At 34.6% G+C, this 13,813-nt stretch overlaps 1 long non-coding RNA gene across 1 annotated transcript in view; it reads right to left on the bottom strand.

Annotated features, from left to right (window-relative positions):
- The window catches only part of LOC143260250 (uncharacterized), a 34,759-nt gene extending 21,279 nt beyond the window's left edge, over positions 1-13,480 (bottom strand). The window contains exons 1-2 of the long non-coding RNA XR_013034384.1: positions 13,197-13,480; positions 8,305-8,446 (exon numbers count right to left, since the gene is read on the bottom strand). This is a non-coding gene — a long non-coding RNA (uncharacterized LOC143260250). The remainder of the gene's footprint in view (positions 1-8,304; positions 8,447-13,196) is intronic.
- Positions 13,481-13,813: the final 333 nt, after the last annotated feature.

Below are 13,813 nucleotides of genomic sequence, written 5' to 3'. Positions count from 1 at the left end.
CACAACCTGAAATCCCTGTCGAACAATTATCGACGAACGATATAATAAATTCTAGTCCTAAAAATCATGATGAAATGTTAAATAGAAAACGACGACAAAATTCAAATTTGCAAATTAAAGAAGTTTATGAACCATTAGATTTAATTTAACTTATGAAAGAGTCTAAAATAGGAAAATTTTGTAACCAATATAGTAGTCCACACAAAGTTGTAGAAATCTTGCCGAATAGAAATACTAATTGGAGGTAATCTACGTATAGTACACACTAACAAATTGAAAATTGCACATGTAAGATCTAAATTTAATTAACAAATAACGGTACAATTAACAATAATGCCACATATGTATTACGTATCAACGAATGTTCATTAGACTTTAAAATTCCAGTACCAAGACAAGGTAAATTCTCAGAAATTTCTTGGAATTCAACGAACCAATGGATGATGTCATTCTACCAAATCACGACGAACCTCGCTGAAGCCTACCACAATCAAAGCCGTTATCTGTATCCGATGAGACGACTCGACAACTTCCGTGATGGTAGCAGATAGTTGTTGAGTGTCATGAAAACATCAGAACCACATTTCGAAACGTACCAGTAGAAAAGAGCATCCTATATAGCAACGATAAAAATAGCATCTATAGAATACGATATAATAGAGAAGTAAAATTCGCCCCAGGAGTTCATTCGCATTAACTTGATTAATTATATCAAAGATAATTTATTATTTTTGATTATAGAGAAATAAGATTTTTGAATATTCTAACAATTTAAATTACTGTCCTAAATAAAATATAATGTTTTAAATAATCTATGAGGTTCACAAAATTCGAAAATGTCAAAATTACTTAAAAAATATTGTCATTCCGAAACTAGTCTCGAACGCATTTCCGAAACTCGATCAAGCCCAAATTATGCAAATAACTTCATTTCACATAGAAACAATGTTAGCGAGAAGGATTTTTTGAAATTGGAATGTTACGACCCAAAATATTGCGAGAAATCTATTGCACTGTTATGTAAACAATAAACATTTACCATTTCTGTCTTTTTTAAAAACGTTTACAAAACCTCCAATAAGAATGAAAAATTACTTTCCTGGCCGAGTCTTTTCCGTACTTCAACCTAAACCAATGCAGTGTCTCACAATCAGTGATAGTACCAAATTGCAGGTTCGAAATACACAGCGTTCGTACTCAAACACATAATATACAACGCGATTCCATTTCACAAGAATAACTGCGATAAATACTGTTCGATATAAATCATAGACCTATTTAAACCAATAACACTACTATGAAAAACCTCAGGAATAAGTTTATTAATTGCATTAACTCTGTAATACTATAAATGCTTGAGTTTGCTCGAAAAGATTCGACATACCTACTCTAGCTTACTTAATAGACAACAAGGTTATATCCTCGCAAAATTTGCTACAACTAGAAAATCTGCATTATCAATTTCATCGAATGAATGTTCCAAATTGATCATATAAACATGGATTTTTATAAATCTAGAGTATTTGATTTAATCGTGTCAGAATCGGAAGCAGACGGTAAATTGATCAACGTACTCAAGAAAGCAATATCTCTAGTGACAGTAGGATTTGAATGTAGAAATAAGTAGCAAGGCAATCAATCCTCTGAAGCTGTATTGCTTGTTATCCAAACATGGTTGCAAGTTTTTAACTAATGGAAAGCAACAGCAAATAATGACGTGTAAATAAAAATTACCGATTCAGATTTCAAGTTTGCTTCTACATGACGTTTAGTGCCATTACTGCACAATTTGATTCATAGATAATATACACGACTTCGCACAATCACTTCCGATCCTGTTCACCCCGAGAAGTAAATGTTTCAGACTGTTAACCAAATTCAGGAAAGTTCGGTATGAAAGATCCAACATCAAATCTCAAATCCTTGCTCCAAAAGTACATCGAAATTCAGATCAATGTAGTCTTCCTTTTCTTGTTGATTACTTCCGCAATCGCGCCATACAAAGTCTCAAGCAGAAGAACCAGTCTTCTAGATATCTGCTGAACACTGACGTGAATCTTGACATGAAAACTGCATCACTCAATCTCCATATTGATCCAATCGGTTTTTGGTGACGATTAAAGCCGTAAATCTTCAAGCAAACAAATTCCTGCTTTCTAAATTTCCACTTGAATGTTTAGTAGGAATCGTGCAATCTTGGTATTTTTCATTATGTGATTAATATTTGTTGCCCGTTTATTGAGAATGTATCCACTGCAGGTTACATTTCTGGTTATGTATATCACACTATTTGAAATTATGGAACCAAATTTCCAAATACTTTGGAAATTGAGATTGATAGTTGTGAACATGCTTTGAAAATGGCTATATTTACCTATAATTAATACTTAGGGAAGCATCGCTCCAATATCGAAAGATATGAGATAATTAATAGCCCAGCCATAGTTTTCTTCGACTACTGAAACCAAGCTGCAGTAGTATCATTAATGCATTTCGAATAATTTGGTTTCGATGAATAACATAAGAGTGGGTGTTGCACTGCTTTTCTTCCTCTATATCATAACCACTACAGAAACTCATTTAGTTATTTCGGGCGCGTAGAGTACAAGAAATGACCTGCAAACTACCAAGAATGCACAGCTCTGCAGTAATAAAAAATGGAGTATTCTCAATCTGAATGTTCCATTTAATGCAACTCTTCATTTGTGGTGAAATTAGATGTTGGCGATTCCGTTGCTGATTCCGAATATTGGAAATTTGTCAAGCAACAACCCGACCCAACTATAAATTTTCCAATACAGATCCAGTACGCTGAAGAAAATAGTCTCGTGTGTCTAAAATCAAATCGATCAATTTTAAATCGCCAGTCGATTACCTCCTCTTTACTGGTATCACTTGGATCGATGCATAAGAATTCTAGCGCGACCATTATTTATTTTCCGTCGTTTCCCATGCAACGTTGTTCGTTAGGGCATTGCCATCGTACACTGTAACGAACATTCAGTTCTGCTTAGTTTTCAATATTCACAACGAAATAAATAGGCCCTCACACCGCGACCGTGGTTAGTTTTCATTTGTCATGAGTTAGCAGCTACTGTTACGTAGATACATATAGTTACGCTTGTAATTCTTCTCTGCTATTGTGCACGCGATTCACGTTACGCTTGTAATACTTTTGCGCTTGCAGCCTAGCTTCGCTACAACCGATTGCGCTTGCAAATTTCGATACAGCTTTGTAGCCATAAATTGATCGCTTAATCGTATCATTCATGACCTTCACGACACATCGTCACATTTCATCATTCTATTGTATATCATCTATAACCTCCTCTGTACGAATCTTATTGGTTAAAACATATTTAGCGTTATTACACCAGCGTTTTTTACCATACAGTCCACTATCCAATTCATCCTTCCAATCCTTCCTCCAATTCATCCTTCCCAACGAAAAGATACATTTGCAACATATTTGGAAATTTGAGAAGAATAATAAACTAGTAATTTTGGAAATTGTCGAACATTTAACTTATTTCTGCACTTTATGAGCCTTCCCGGGTACTACATATTTCCAAAACTTCATCCTCCGGTTACGTAAATACATACAACTGTGAGATGTAGATGGTTCATTCTATTATATAATATTTCACATAAAACATTATGATTCAGATTCTGATAATACTCTACATTGATGTTTAAACCCACGATTTAAAAAAGTGATGAAAAAAGTGATGTCAATTTTGCAGGTTGTCTTCGCTATAGTAAGCATGAAAGTAGTATAATAATACTTTACTATCCACACTTTAATTATGCATGATTCGTACTCAAGCCGCTATATGCACTATTCAGATTTGACGAGGAGATGACTATAAACAGTGCGGGCATGTTCGTCGCAAAAGTCTTCTCGTTAGCTTTAAACTATACGATAGTAGGAGTTATGAATTGTACATTAAAATTAATATAACAATTTGCGTTCAAATTTTTTCGAGCAAACTTATTATCATACATACAAATACACTGTATGTTACCGTGTTCGTTTGAACAGTTCAAACAGATATATGTATAATTCTTATAGTTCAATACTGTGCATAGTACAAACAGAATTAAGTCTTATTACGAATAATTTCTTTCACGAACCATAACTGAACGCGACATCGGGACAAAAATGTGTAAATTGTACATCCGATCGAAAAAATATAAAAACTCGTCTCGATGACTACATTGTGCAACATATGTCCAAAATGATCTATTGGAAACAAAAAATACTCCATAAATACTGCAGAATTCGTTTGAATTGATAGAATTAAGAATTAACTTTCCTACCTCGAGTATAATGATATAAGAAAATGATCACGTTTTCAGCTGGCATTTATGCATTACTATCCTATAAATGTAAGTTTCATAAATAACGCTAAATATTTATTAATAAAAATAAGATCAGATTAAATAAAACTAATTAAAACAAACACTATGTGGTATTACAACATAGTATAATATAAAGAGTATTTTCCCGAAACTACAGAGATTTAAATTATTATATTATCATTAAAAAGAATTTTTTCAGCTACTTTTAAAGTACACCTATGAGATGATTTATTATGTGTACAACATTATTTAAAATACCAAAATTATGAAATCCTTTTTCGAAAATCATCGGTTAGTGTAAACCAGTGTATTACAAAAGATGAAAGGTAACATTCTCTATTATTCCGAAAATGTCTAGTCATATAAGTCAACATAATAAAAAACATGGAGAATACTTAGGCAATTATACAAACTAATATTTTTGTAATTTCTATTGCGTGTTTCGTCCAAATTTTAATAGGAGTTTGTAGACAAATGTTTTATTTTATTTTCTTCTCATGGTTACTCTGGGGTTTTAATAATGTCAAGTAGAAAGTTGATTGAAGTCATAGAAAATGCTCACTGGAAGTGTGACATACGAAGAACATTCCTGACATATTTTTCATAGCTTATCTTTCACGTACTTTAAATTCGCTCAAGAATAATCATTCAGCCACAGGAAAAGAACGTCGAACATAACGTCGAAAACGTGGGAATTTAAGACAGCGTTAAATTCATTTAAGACATCCACAACCCACACTCTCGATGAGAGCCAAACGTCCAAATATCCAAATAACCAAATCGACGACCCAAGCATCTTTTGCAAACGCAATTCAATAGATGAAACTGTGATAACAGCGAAGCCAAGATTAGAAGAAACAATGATGCAAACACCACTCATCTACAATCTCCCAGGAGCCTCATCTACGCCATTACATCTACCAATAATCTCACCTGCCAAGATCAGTGAACCAAGTATAACTTAGTCTATACCTGATTGCGAATCTAAATCCCAGGAGAACAGCAGTTCAACTGATGGAGACGAACCAGATATTAGCCCAGTTTTGCCACAACCTACGAACACGAATAACATTGTCACACCAGCAGATGAAATTCGATGAAAATTAATAGGAGAAGCTTGCAGTAGATTAATCGCAGGTCACAAGGGTGTAACGGAAACCTTAAATCAATTAACCCTTTCGGTACTACCGCCGCCTATTGGCGGCATCCACGGAAAGTTATGTGGGCACTTTATGTGGACACCGTGAACAGCACCAACGGAAAGTTATGTGGGTATGATTACTCTCTATAGTACACATTACTTTACTATTCTGTGTTTAAAATTCCCGGCTGTTCTAATCGTTCCATTATAATATATAATTAGTAACAGTCAACAGCGTGCCTTAATTATATATGTTTTATAATATATAGATAAGCTACGAAAAACAAATTGGAATGTTTGCTTATATCGTTAATTTTTTTAATGTATAACTTACAATTTGAATTTAGTTCCCTTCAGGATGAGTGTAAAACGCTTGAAAGGAGAACAATGAATAAAAGAAATCATTGATTCCAAAAGAGATTCTGATGAAGAAAATCAATATAATTTAGCATTTCGCAAAAGGAGGAACAATCGAGCACGTGTACTTAGCACCTCAGAATCTGAAGAAGCAGAAGAGCCTGAAGTACGAATTGATACTCCTTCTAGCATCAAATGGACATCAAAGAAGCTCAGTCCAAAAATTCATGATGTTACGCCACATCATTCGGGAGTAGTTGGGAACAATTTAAATCGTTCGTCGAGAATTTTGGATTACTTCAGACTACTTTTTTCTGAAGATTTAGTTAAATTTATTGTGGAAAAAACAAACAATTACTGGTGTCGACAGAAGGGTTCAGAAGGGATGGAAGTGGATGAATTATATTGTTTTATTGCTGCGTCGTTATTAATGACGCGAACCAAAAAGCTATCCTTAAATGAATATTGGTCTAAAGATAAGCTTCTCCGAAGCGATATATTCAGTCAAATTATGAGTAGAGATCGCTACTTTTCATTATTGAAAGTGTTGCATTTTACGGACATAGTCGGTCGCACTGCTGATCGTTTATACAAAATAAATGAAGTAGTGGAAATGCTACGAACATCTTTTTATCAATGCATTTCAGCCATACCAGCGGTTATGTATAGACGAAAGTCTACTCCTCTACAAAGGCCGTCTCTCATTTAAACAATATATTCCCTCGAAAAGGAGTAGGTTTGGTATAAAATCATTCCCACTTTGTGACTGCAAGACGGATTATATCCAAGATATAATCATTTATTGTGGGGCTAGTGCTACTGTAGCTACCGAATATCAATATATTGGAAAGCCAGGGAACTTTGTAATGTCGCTTTTGCAACCTTTTCTAAACAAAGGCCATTGGGTTGGCAACTAAGACTATTGTATTTATCTGGATAACTGGTTTTCCAGTCCCATATTGTTCAACCTACCCCACGAAAAAAGTACGAACGCTTGTGGCACTGTGCAAAGAAGACGGAAAGAGATGCTTAAAATAACTGATAAATTGAAAAAAGGAAAGGCAGTGTTCCGCTCATCTGAAAATCTGTTTGCAATGAAATGGTTTGATAGAAAGAAATTTTATATGCTTTTCACTATCCAAACCGCAGAATTTGCAGAAGTACCTAAGAAGTCAAGAAAAAATGAAATTGTTCTAAAGCCCAAAACGCATACTGCCTATATAAGCACACCACAAAAAAACAAATCCCAATGGCGAAATTTCACCTTCAGTTGATTAAGGAAATATTAGAAAAATAACACAAGAATCATGAATATCATCGGCTCACAGGGGGACATTTTCCTTCGATATATCAGTCGGGGAAAAAAGATCGAAAACGAAGATGTGTTGTATGTGCGGCTGGTGGTGTGAGACGTGAATCCAAGTATCAGTGCGAACAATGTAATGTGGGCTTGCGCGTTTCCCCTTGTTTCGAAAACTATCACACCAAGTTACACTATTAGTTTTGTCGTTGATTATATTTCACTATTAGTTTTATTATTTATTATGTTACACTATTAATTTTGTTATTTATTTTAATTTTGTAATATTGGACCATATTATTTATATCAATGCCATTTACTTTAATTAATGTACTGTAAAGAAAAAGATATGATTTTAAAACGTTAAGCGCCATGCCTGTTTTGTTGTCTGTCCTTCCGTCTGATCGGCGAGATAAGATACCGTCGAAATCGGTTTTCTGCCGAGGATTGGTTTAGGTTACGACTAAGCAGTATAAACATTTTAGAAATGTTTTTCAAACACGTTAAATTCCGCGTCAGTCACCGATGTCGCGGTCCGAATGAAAAGTTTAGTGTCAATCACGCTCGAGATTTCTATGAATGCCGCAAAACATGTTTTCGCGGTTTACGCTGTCGGACAGAGCAACCACTCTTGCGAAAAACTTCCTCGTTCCACGAATGTATAACCGCGGCCAGGTCCTCCGTACCGAAAGGGTTAAAAGAAAAATATCACTGCCCCGAAATGAGAAAAGATTCACAAGAATTCATTCGTTCACTTATCAGAACAAAACCCGTCAACCCGTGATTATTACGGACACATCTCTGGAACCTTTTGACGAACTTGCCATCGACACATTTGGACTACTTCCAAAAACAATCAATGGAAATCGCTACATTTTAACTATGCGAGACAATTTAAAAAAGTATTGGTTAGCAGTTGCTTTATCAGATATTAAAGCCATGATAATAGCTGACGCGTCCGCGAGTCATTTCATTGCAATACGTGAGACACCAAAATCCATTTCGATAGATGAAAACACTAGTTTCTTGGGAAACTAATGCTACATGTTGCCGAGATGGATCGTTAAAAAGGAGCCATATATTGTATTAACAGAACATCTAAAACAATACATCGAGTCATATGAAGAATGGGACCTCTACTTACCATTTGCCATGATTTCATATAAATACCTCCGTCCACGAAGCTACGAATTTCACACCCCACGAATTAATCTTCGGGAATTACGATAAGTGAGCTAATCCGACATAACTTATGGTGGAGTAATACGTCCATGTGTAAAAAGAACCTGAAACAAGTAAATTCGATCCATGTTACATCGGGCCATACGAGATAGTAGATGTCGGATATAAATAATGCAATTTTAAAAACAGATGCGACCGGACACCTAATCGCGAAACATCAGGATAAATTAAAACACTCCTTCGTCTTCGATAGTTCGTCCGACACAAATTAAAAATTGGAATCACTTTCAGGATGAAGTAAATCCCGCTGATTATCCAGAGGTGCACGAGGATCTCTTAATATGCCAATGTATAAGGAAAATGCAACTCGTGTTTGAAGCTGAAGAATACAAATTGTGTGAAAAATGTTGGTCTCGAGTGGCAGCAGAAGAAAGAGAATTATTTCCTGAAGGCTGCTGGCATATCATCGCAGGAAACCACAGAAGTGAGGCAGATTGTCATTGTGAAGGATATGGTTCTGTAATCCTGGAAACATCAAACGCTAGTCGATGCCGAGAATGCATCGAAGAATACATATTTCGAAATGTAACTGGAGACATTACAGTAATTAAAAAATGGCAAGGCCATTGATGTGGTTACTCAGTGGTAGCATCATGACCATTGACAGCAACACACGCACATATATACTGCAAATAATTAATTTATACAAGCAGGAGAGTCATCGGATGAGAGCATTAATACTTTTGAAGAAATACTTCAATGTAGCAAGGAAAAAAATGTAGACCTTATATTTCATTGTGGAGATTTATTTCACGATGCGAAACCAACAACTTCTGATGAATTAAAATGTATGGAATTGTTAAATAAATACTGTATGGGTCCCAGGTTAGCAAGATATGATAATATCAATATAAGATGGTATTTGAAGTACGACAAATATTAATGATTGTTTTTTCATCAGAGCAATTAACATCCAATTTTTGAGCGAGCCAGAATTAACATTCCCACACTGTACCTTTAAAACTGTAAATTTTTAGGATCCAAATTTTAATATTGACATGCTAATATTTTCCATTCACGGGAAAAACGACCATCCAAGTAAGAAATATAATATCAATAGTTTAAGTACAGTGATTTTTCAACATTGATTCAGCCATTAGTAATTATAATCAAAATTATAGGTTGTGGAATAAATGGGCCAAATGGACTTGTTGTCTGTGTCTGGTTTCATAAATTATTTTGGAAAATGGACAGCCACCCCTAAAATGATCATTCCTCCACTGATGATAAAAATGGGTAATACCCATGTTGCAATTTTTGGTTTAAGCTGCATGAACGATGATAAATTAATACGGATGTTGAACGATTTTAAGGTGAACTTATGAGATCCATATATGTATTGAGAGGTCTTTCCATTTTTTTTTATTGCAAATGATTTTCATTCATAGGTGAAATGCTTTAATTTGTTTGTTTTACATAAAAAACGTGCACCATGTCTTAAACGTGGATATACTTCGGAAGCCCACCTTCCCTCTTTTGTTGACTTTGTCGTGTGGGGAGGGGAATAGGAATGTTGTATCACACACGTGTTTAACTCTAAAAGACAATACTACATTTCTCAAACAGGTATATTTTTAGATTTATTTATTAATTATGATGCATGAAAAATAAGAAACTACTGCTTAAGAAACGCACTTACAGATTGCGATTTCTTTATGCGAAGGCGAATCAAAGGCCAAACACATTGTCATACTTAGCGTAAACGGTAATAAGTTTAAGTTGAAGAAATTGAAATTAAAAACCGTTAGACCATTTGTGTTTGACACTCTGGTCCTTAATGATACAAATATAAAAAGTAACAATGATAGATTGCTATCAGAATCAGTTTTTAATATCGTCGACCGACGCATAGAAAATGAATTGATTCCTAGTACCGCGGAACAATTGTCAAATCATCCGAAGCAACCGGTCTTGCCGTATATTCGATTGAAAGTAATTTACTTGAAAGATAAAGAACGGTTCGATTCGACCAGGTAAGATTCTATTAGTATATTAACGAATACAAGTAATATGTGTATTTTAGATTGGCACAGAAATATTGTGATAAAGTTGCTAATTCTCACGAATTAATTGTATTCTGTAAAACAAGAAGTTCCGGTAAGTACTCCAGGATACGACTGACATTATGAGCTATACTGAGGTAAACAAAAATTGCGATATTCTACAAGGTGCTCGAAGGTAAAATTTGTGTTTGGTTTTTTAACTAGGAGAATTAAGGTTTTGTGGAAACCACATACAAGCAAAACTAAAAGGACACCAGTTTGGTTGAAAATAAAAACCTATGAACAATACTAACAGTGAATGATCTAAATAAAGCATTAGGTAAATTTGTTAACAAAAATAACACTAACGCTTTTAATAACCTACAGAGGTCAAGCATATACAATGTAATATTTCAAAATATTGATTTGCCATTATAAGCTCGATTGTATTGTTACAATTAATTCTTTACATATAGTCGTGAAATAAAAGAACTTGTGCTATGTTTGGAAACTACTGAAACAACTGCAGATATTGGAAATATCAGGAAAGAAATTAAAAATTATTGTGATAAGAGAAAGGAGGAAGCACAAAAAGAAAAGACAGAAGTATATGTATACTTGCAAACAAACTCATTTAAAAATGATAATATACTATCAGATTTGACAGATTGGATAATCGCATGCTATTTTATAGATGCAAACATTATTTGCTAATAGACCGGTAAAACCCTTCAATAATGACGAGATAATAGTTATTGTCAGTAGTAGTAACGATGAAGAAGAAGCGGAAAAAACAGATAAAGCTAATGGCAGTGGAGCATGTAACAAAAGCAAAGAAACCGATAAAAATAATGAAAATCATAAAAGTTCTGTTGGTATAACATCTGAGAGGTAATTTACTTCAACTCAAAAACAGACAACAGCGCAGGTACATCATCGAACTCTATTAAACGATTCACAGTTTATATGCATAGGTCTTTGATTTACTATTAACCATGACATTTTATCATTTGCTACAGGATGAAGCATTGGGCGGTGATGTAATAAAGAAAATAAATTGAGGGAAGCCTAATAAAATACGGTTCCTACGCAATTTCGATTCCAATTTAGATTAGTTTGTCCAGGTCCGAATCCTTGTTTATACACTACTTGTAAAACATTATATTAAACAAATACTTTTCATTAAATCTTGAAATATTTGATAATATATAATATATATTATATATAATTCGGACATTCAAGTTGCAACAAAAAAAAATACATACTATAAACAAATCTTAAAATCGTATAAAATAGAGATTTAAAAACGACATCAATCTTAAATAAATACTAATGACAGAACAACTAGTACAAGAACTAGTAAAACACCGTTTATCTGGACTGTGTTTATCCAACATAGTAACCCGTTACCAACAATTGGATGTCAGGAACGATGCTCCTCTTATCCAACTCCAGTCTACGCGACATACCCATTATACAACACACTGTTTTTGTTTCTTAGTTAGAAATTCTAGCATAGTCTTCCTGCATAGAATGTAAGATAAGTAACGATTTAATTCAGTTACTTGTATCTATGTGATTCGTCCAGAAACTATATTCTCATTACGTCTTCACACAAATCAAACGAAAAGAGAAAAAGAGTGGTGCTTTGTATTGAAGAAAAATTTGAAATTAATAGACGCTTCAGAAACAATTAATCTCTTGTCTCGTAAATATAACATTGGTAGATTTACTGTATATATCATAAAAAAATTATAAAGATAACATATTAAAATGCAAAGAAGATGATGCAGCAAACACGAATACAGGAATAAAAATGAATAACAACCTCTAAAAGTGGGTGAAAGTAATTCATCTTTGCATGAAAGATCAGATAGCGAACAAACCGTAATCACAAAGTTATATGTATAATGTCTCAAGGTGCATTTCGCACTGCGTAGAGTGCGATGTAGAAAATGTGATTAAAAATGATGGAAATGATAAAGGATTTCATATTCTTAACGACAATAAAATAATATCTCAAGTTATAGAGGATCAATCTGAAGTGAATGTATAATCAGGTACGCTATACAGTATGTTATACAATACTTACATTAAACAACTTAAGAAACAGTTTCAGATATCTAGAAATAAAGAAATAAATACAAGACATGCCCATAAAGCGACATTTTATTAGAAAATAAGCTTACATATTGCAAAGAAAATATATTAGGAATTGTAGATCTCGATAAGTTACATGCATGCCGAAAATTTCATCGAAATCAGTTAACGCAAGGTCATAGTTACGAGCATTAAACAAATTTTAAAACAGCAACTTTCTCACAATTATTGGACAGAAATATTAAAAATCAGGACAAAACTGCGATTTTTGCGATCTTTAATTGTTTACCGCTTATACCAAAGTCAACCGATTCCGCTGAAATTTTCAACATGCATATAAATTACCGAGATCTACGAAATGCATTTCTTAAATCATCGTTATATATATTTCGTCATATATTATTTTCTTTAATCATTCTAAGCAATAACAAAATTCAAGTTGTTCAGTCCAGTTCTAAGCAAGTTATGGCGTTTTAAAAGTTGTCCGAATATTAATATAAATAAATATGGCCGCGACGCCATATATCCGCAAGAACCGATTGCCCACGTGGAAGACACGTGCTTCCAGTTTCGCAAGCTTTCTCGAGACGCCATATGCGTAACGCACGTGGCGTGTAATAATTTGCACTGGCGAATAATTAGCCCATCCGAGAGAAGGTGTCCGAGCCATTGAAATGTAAATGAAGAAATTCGTACTGATAATGAGACTTACCGAAAAACTGATCAGACATTCCCAGTTACGAATGCGGCTTCTGGCCGGTCACTAGTCTTGCCATATCTTTGGAACGGTCGCTGCCAGTTGTTGCCAGCACTGTCCTTTATTATTTCGCCTGCTGCCCTATGGTCTTTAGCGGCTATCTTCCTTCATTTCGTATGAATTAATCTCGGCTCGAATTGTCACAGTTACACTTATTTCTTCCAAATACCCAACGCTACGGTCTACGCGACAGTGATCCTCGTTCTCGGCAGATCGCTTCCTCAGCCAGAAACGAGGCATTCCCCACTCCCCAGACTCACGGCTCGGCACGACGCACAAACCCTACGCGCACTCGCCGTTGCTCAGGGCCGGCACCATTCGACTCAGCCCACGCTCCGAGCGTCCTAGATCTCGCGGCATAATTCAGTGACTGTAGAGAATACCGCAACATGTTACAATTTCAAGAAATTTCAGTTTATGCAAATACGATAAGCTCAATAAATGGAAAACCAAGAAAGGAATTGGTTTCTGTAAGAACTTTAAAGGACAAACATCTCGAAAGTGAAAACATGTGACATTCAGTGTTTTTTCTTCCAGCCGCAGAATTTCCTTCTTTCCTGATTTTGTTAAAA

Source organism: Megalopta genalis, chromosome 11 (assembly GCF_051020955.1).
Source record: "Megalopta genalis isolate 19385.01 chromosome 11, iyMegGena1_principal, whole genome shotgun sequence".
In the NCBI taxonomy this organism is placed as follows: domain Eukaryota; kingdom Metazoa; phylum Arthropoda; class Insecta; order Hymenoptera; family Halictidae; genus Megalopta; species Megalopta genalis.
Note: the sequence above shows the minus strand (reverse complement) of the source record. Positions and strands in the feature narration are given on the sequence as shown.